The sequence below is a fragment of the Chelonoidis abingdonii genome, chromosome 1 (assembly GCF_003597395.2).
Source record: "Chelonoidis abingdonii isolate Lonesome George chromosome 1, CheloAbing_2.0, whole genome shotgun sequence".
Classification (NCBI taxonomy): Eukaryota; Metazoa; Chordata; order Testudines; family Testudinidae; genus Chelonoidis; species Chelonoidis abingdonii.
This window is the reverse complement of record NC_133769.1, coordinates 98,969,414-98,976,707: the sequence shown is the minus strand read 5'-3', so window position 1 is coordinate 98,976,707 and position 7,294 is coordinate 98,969,414.

The window sequence follows — 7,294 nt, the reverse complement described above, 5'->3', positions numbered from 1 at the left end:
GCAGGGAGGTATTTGCTGGGAGATGCAAGAGGGTTAGTTAACAGGTGAATTCAAGATAAAGTCATATCATGATTTCTCATAAACTCATGCCTTCTTGTAAACTCACATGTTCTCTTCATGAACAAAATGACACACACATACACACAAATCACACGTGCTTTCTCACACACTCGTACTCTCTTTCAAAGACATACCCACCCATGCTCTCTCCTACACACAGCCTTATTCACTCACACACACAAACTGCATGCTCTTTAACACCCTCACTCTTGACATATGCACAACCATATGCATACTCTGTCAGAGTAATGCAATCAGAGATACTCACAGGCACTCTCTCACGCTATCAACACAATCAGACACCCATAATCACATACTCATGCATTCTGACAGACACATCCACATGCTCTTCTCTCTCACATGCACAAACACACTCACACATTTGGAGCTAAGGTGCTTACTCTTGTGATTTCTCTGATAGAAAATTTCAGCTTCATACCCCAGGGGTCCCAAGGCACTGTACGCAGCAGAGAGATCCTGATGGCACAGCGACAGCCTAGGCAAAGACCCTGGTCAGCAATAGTATGAATGTAGCGGCAGCTATTAGAACCCCATTCACTGAGGGAAGGGATGCTGGTTAAGATGCTGAGTTACTCTTCTAGAAGTGTCCTATGATCTTTAACTTCTCCATGATCAGCAACCGCAAGAGATGGGCAGAAGGGTGTCCAGTGTAATGTCTCCTCTGCAATGTGAGGCCCTGGACATCACAACTCTTCCCAGCTTAGCTATTAATACCTAAAGGGCCTGACTTTGAGCTCATATTCTCTGGTGTAAATCAGGAACCTGTGGAGTACGTGACTGCAGAATCAGATTCTCTGTATCTACGTCTCCTATAACAATCAGCAATCCCCTCTGCTCCCTACTTCCAAGAGAAATGTAACCTAACTCACAGAAGCTTAATATGCACATAGAAAGGCTGGGGAAAGCTAAGTGCTCTGACTTAGCAAGGTACATGGGCCACCTTCATCCTAAACCAGGAAGCAAGAGGCCAGATTCTCTGCTGGTGTAAAGTCATCAGAGCTAGGCCAGTTTACACCAGCTGAGGATCCAACCCATGGCACACAGGTGCAGGAGGAAAGGCTTGGGATGGAAGGGTGTTGAATCAGACCCGAGCCTAACTCCAGAACTGAAGCATGGGAAGGCAGTGTCTCATATACCCCTCTGGCATAGTGCCACCTCCCCAATATATCACAGATCTTAAAGGAGCTTTCTCTTAGATCTTCCAGTCACACTCCCCACTAACACCATTAGTGTTACTGCTCCCTTCATTCTCTAGGCCAGTGTTCTCCAAAGTGGGGTGCGCAAGAGGATCCTTGGGGGGCGTGGCAGGAGTGCCTTTTTCTTTTTTTTTTCTTTTTTTTTGCTTTGGCAAAAATGGTAGAGCTGAGGCAGCAGGGGATGCATGCTCAAAATTTTCTTACTGATAGGGATGCGCGATCAAAAAAGTTTGGAGACCACTGCTCTAGGCATGGTCCACTGACCATCCTAGCTGGGTCCACATCACATCAATCATCACACATATGAACATACAGGGTCAGATCCTCAGCTAGTGTAAATGGGCATACCTGAACTGATTTCAGTAGAACTATTATGATTTACATCAGCCGAGATTATGGCTCATAGACCCCACTCTCTGTGTCTACTCGTCCAGGACTGGACCAGTGTCGGCGTGGGAGCTGAGCACTTTACATACATCAGTCAAAGCAAGTGGGGCTGAGGATTAAGCTAGCAGGAAGTGCTGCATCTTTTCTCTGAGACATAAGATATTAGGAAATGTTGTACGACTCTAGGGTCTGCCTTTGGAGTACTGACTTTTCTACAACCAGCTACATTACATGTAAGGTTGGATGGAAATAAAGTTATTTATTTTGATGTGGATGATACTGGGGAATTTTTAGAAGCTCAGCAACAGTGAAAAGCTAAATCCCGATTGAATCTTTAAACGACAAGGAAGAGGATGTTTGGAAGTTGACTAATCATCCACCTGTACCCTGGCGGAAAATAGAACTAAATAATATTCAGAGTTCCTTGGATTTCAGAGGCTATTTATTTGTCTTTTCTGTTTTTAACACAGGGACAGATTTTTCTCTTGTGAAAAAATGTTAAAGGTACTGGGCCAAATTCAGATTTGGGCAGATGCAACTCCACTGAGCCCAATACCAATTCACTGGGGCTGCCCCTGCTTACCTCAGCTCTGAACTTGGCTAGTTCTCTGTTCTCTTTATTTCAGTGCTTTTACGAAATAGGATTTCTGCTCACCTCATTATTTCCAGAATCGTCACCTTTCTAATGAGGCGATCGCACCTTCTATAAGGACTGCCATGAGACATTCATTGGACTCCAAAGCACTTTGGAGGCCAGTATCAATGTCATTATGTTATGTCACATCACAACAGTTGGACACTGCATTGTCATTTGCATATTGCAGTGGGATGAGGTTTAGATGCAATGGGCCAAAATGTCATTATATGTCATCATGACTTGACGGGACAATGTCACAACCTAGTGATGGCTGAGCAAGCAAGCCACAAATATGACAGCCCTACACGATCCCTGCATGTTCGATAGCCTGGAGTTTTAATTATGAAGTTTTTTTATTAGAAATTTCCTCCCCTCTTTGAACAATGAAGAATTGCGTACATCGTACCCCAATCATTTATTTGTTATTGGGAATTGGTTTAACATACACGTAAAAGTCCTAAAACAATGTAGATTCCCTAGCACATAAACAGCTTCTCTCCCATCAGCTCAAATGTTGGCAAAAAATTCTCGGCTGGCCACAGATCACATATGCAACATGTGAGTGTTAACAACCTTTTCTGAGGATTTTGTAGGGGTAGGAAACAAAACTGAGTTTATAGTGGGAAGCAAGATGCAGACTGAATTGTGGACACATCTCAGCCTCTCCATGATGAATGCTACTTAAAATTAATCAATAGAAAAAAATAGGAGGTCTGGAAGTCAGGGTCTAAAGTGTCTCAGTATAGCTGAGTGGATCTCTTTGGACTGGAATAGCAGGTGAGGATCCAACCCTGCAGAGCAGGACTGAGATACATTGGCTGAATTGTATGGGAGCCCAGAACAGGAAAACAGAGGGTGCTGCTGCTGAGGATTAGGGTGTATTAGCAGCAGAGGGTGCTGCAGGGTAGTGCATTGGCAGAACTGTGGGAGGAGGGCAGACCCAGGGGTGGAAGAGCATAAATGGTATAAGCAAGATTGAGATCCATTAGCAAAGCTTGGGTGGGGTTCCCAGGAACAGAAATAGCAGGAGGTAATTTACCATTATTGCACCCAGATAAATTCATCCCTTGTGTAACTCCATACTTCAGTGAAGTCACAGCTAAAGATGAATTCAGCCACCTAAATCTTGCTCTCTGACTAGCATGCACCAGGGGCCAGTTCTGATTTCACATCAGTGGTACTCTGTTAGCTTCAGTGGAGTTACTCCAGGTTTACCCCAGTATAAGTATGATCATAAAAAGGCTACAGTTGTGTCACCTACACAACCATTTGTCATTTGCCCCAGAACATTCCATGGGAGTTGCACCCACTTCCTGAAGGTCAAACTTAGCCCTAAAGGAGTCAGAAAGGAGGCAAGGGAAAGAGGGAAGGAAGGAAGGAGGCAGAGATGGGGTGAGAACATTGCTTAGAGCAGGGGTCGGCAACCTTTCAGAAGTGCTGTGCCGAATCTTCATGTATTCACTCTCATTTAAGGTTTCGCGTGCCAGTAATACTTTTTAACATTTTTAGAAGGTCTCTTTCTATAAGTCTATAATATATAACTAAACTACTGTTGTATGTAAAGTAAATATGTTTTTTTAAATGTTTAAAAAGCTTCATTTAAAATTAAATTAAAATGCAGAGCCCCCCGGACCGGTGGCCAGGACCCGGACAGCGTGAGTGCTACTGAAAATCAGCTTGTGTGCCGCCTTTGGCACCCGTGCCATAGGTTGCCTACCCCTGGCTTAGAGAAAGAAAAAGTTACAGCTGTTTAGGGTTTGCATATTCTGACTCTGTGTTGAACTGGAAGGATTACAGGGCCTCTGGGCTCTAACTGCTTTTCGGGTGTTAAATAAAACCTTGGCAGAACAACTACATGACAGAGAGATACCACCTGGGGAGTTAGTGTTTGGTGTGAGCTGCCAGGACCTCCCAGGGAGTCCCCACTTCCACTGTCACTCACCTGAGCCAGGATTTCCTCTGCCCCTCATGGTGAGCTTGTAAATCTCTCTCACTCCCCTTAAGGGATCCCTGGTAGTGACTGAATGAAAGAAGAGGTTGGGGAAGGGGACATCATAGGCCAGACCCATGGGACCTTACACAGTTGTTGATACAGAAGGGTTGGGAAAGGGGCTCTTACAATGGTGACTGGCACTACTCACCCACACACACACCTGGGGGGTGGGGGAAGGATGGGCAACCTCTTTGTCTCTCTGTGGATGTATGAATGAGAGAGATACAAAGAGAGGATATGATACAGCAGAGTGGGAGAATTGATATATACCTCAAACCTACCTGTATGCATGTATTTTTATTTGAGAGAGTGAAAGAATGCACCTTTCTCAGTGCGTACATACCCTGCTCTCCCCCACAAGTTTAGGGCAAAGGGTAGCCATCTCCTTACTCTGGCAACATTTTACTATGTGTATGTATCTCCTCCCAACCCCACTCCCCATCTCTTTCCTGTTTTGATGGAAGGAAAAAATGTTCTGCTTTCCTTCTTTATTTTTCCAGACTGGTGACTAGCATTGGAAAGGAATTTCTCTCCCCCAATATAATAAATAATAATATATATATATATGACATACATCAGAGCTTATCCTGTTGTTTTTGGATATTAATATATTGCTTTTGTTTCCTAATTGGGTGGGGCTCACCCCCACCGCCCCCAAACAGCCATCCCACCCTCAGTTCTCCTCCACTCACCGTCCTCATGTCTTTCGTCCATCCAGCAGCAGCGGCAGAGAAAAGGAAGCCTGCTGAACAAGAGCAATGGTAAAAATAACCCCGGCAGTTACTCAGCTCCTGAGAACATGATAACATGACTCATGATGTGAAGTAAAAATGAGGAGCGAAAAACAAAAGTGATCATTTCTTCTCCCCCCCCCCAGCATTATTATTTTTCATGACTAAAGAGAAAACTAAATATAAGTTGTATCTCTTTTATGCCGGTGGAGTCTCTTTTATGCCTGGTTAATAGTCCTGGAGGCTGAGGGCCAAAATCATCTATAGTGTAACTCCAGTGAAGCCACTCATGTTACACCTGAGATGAATGTGACTCAGAGGGTGAGTTCCTGCTCTCATTCAGATTTTACACTGCCGTAACTAATTCCACTGGCATCAGTTCTGGTTTCTACCTGTGTGAGGGAGGTTGGAATCAGTCCCTCCAGGCCTGACCTTGTTTGCCTCCATTTCAATCTGCAGTAACTCCGCTGACTCCAAAGGAGCTAGGGTCAAATCTTGATCTCATTTAAAATAATGAAAGAAGCTCCCTGGGACTTTACTGGGACCAGGATTTGGCCTTGCCTTCAGCTTTACAGTGGTGTAGCTGAGCTCAGTATGCCACACTGAAGTCCTGTTTACCAGCAGCAGAAGTGACAGTGCTAGCTGTGCCCATGCTCTGTTCCCTGCCTGTGTGACTTGAACCCACTCTCAAGGAAACACCTCTAGCCCCTGAGAGGGCAGTGGGTTAATTTCCACAGCCCATTCAGTACTTGGCCCCTCTGCTGAGTCTGCCGACAAGAGGCCCAGTTAGCATCAGCTGGGTTGGCAGTGGTTTTGTGCCTGCTGCCCTCTGTTCCCACAGAGTGCTTTATTCTGCCTGAGTTTTGTACAGTCTGCTTCCTTCCCCAGCCTGAAGAAAAGCTCTGTGTCACTTGAAAGCTTGTAACTTCTGCCAACAGAAGCTGGTCCTGTAATAGATATTACCTCACTTTCCTTGTCTCTCTCATATCCTGGGATCAACAGGGATGCCTCAAACAACATAAATTCTGTACACACATAACCTGGACTGAGATCCCCAAGGGTAAAGTATGTAATACAGCAAGATATGGCACAATGCAGGATAGTGGGGGCACTTGATATCTATCTTGCAGGGTATGTAATGAGGAGAGAGTTTAAAAATAGACTCAGAGCTGAAATGCAGGAAAGAGAGAGATGGTTATATTGAGAAATTGGTATATGTGTCCTACATACCTATGGTCTGATTCTCCAGTGTCTTGCACTTTGTATAATTATTTGCACCTGATCAGATTTCTCCACTCACTTGTACCAGACAAAGTGCAAGGCATTGGAGAAGTAGCCCCACGGTGAACAGCATCTCACCAGCATGATACTATCAGTTAGTTTACCTCAGGAGCATGATAAGAGGGAAGAATGTCAATGAAATAGCAAGCTTTACACAGCAGCATATCTGGGGCTGCACCCAGTGTCCATTCCAGGGACACAGGAATCCAGCTCAGATTCCCTTCCCATCCCCCGAGGGCTGCACCCAGAATCTGTTCCAGGGGCACAGGAATCCAGCTCAGGTTCCCCCCCAGGGCTGTACCCAGAATCTGTTCCAGAGGCACAGGAATCCAGCTCAGATTCCCCCCCTAGGACTGTACCCAGCATCTGTTCCAGGGGCACAGGAATCCAGCTCAGGTTCCCCCCCAGGGCTGTACCCAGAATCTGTTCCAGAGGCACAGGAATCCAGCTCAGATTCCCCCCCTAGGACTGTACCCAGCATCTGTTCCAGGGGCACAGGAATCTAGCTCAGGTTCTTCCCCACTTCCTAAGGGGGCTGCACCTACAGTCCTTTGTAGAATGAATATATTATTTTCGTTACAATTCTGTCCCACTCTTAGGAGCAGGAATAAATGGGCAGCCCCAGATTTCTCTGCCCCCGCCCATCCCCAGCCACCTGCACTCTGGTAACGTCCACACACCATTCTGCATACGTTCCTACATTGAATCCCTGCCTGTGTTTATCCCCTGCCCCTAGAAGGTAACAATAATCCGTGGACACACCCCACACACACACCTACAACAGACTTTGTCTGGTATGAGTCACTGTCCAAGGACAAAGTACAGAAGTGTTCCAGGTCCAAACCTCCCCCCGCAATGGTTACCCTAATACCCTGTGACAGCATCACTAATACAAGCCTCCCACCTACCCAATCCAGGACGCTTTGACTGATAAACCCCCAGAAAGCACACTTGACTGGCCTAATATGCCCCTCCTCCACCCCTGGTG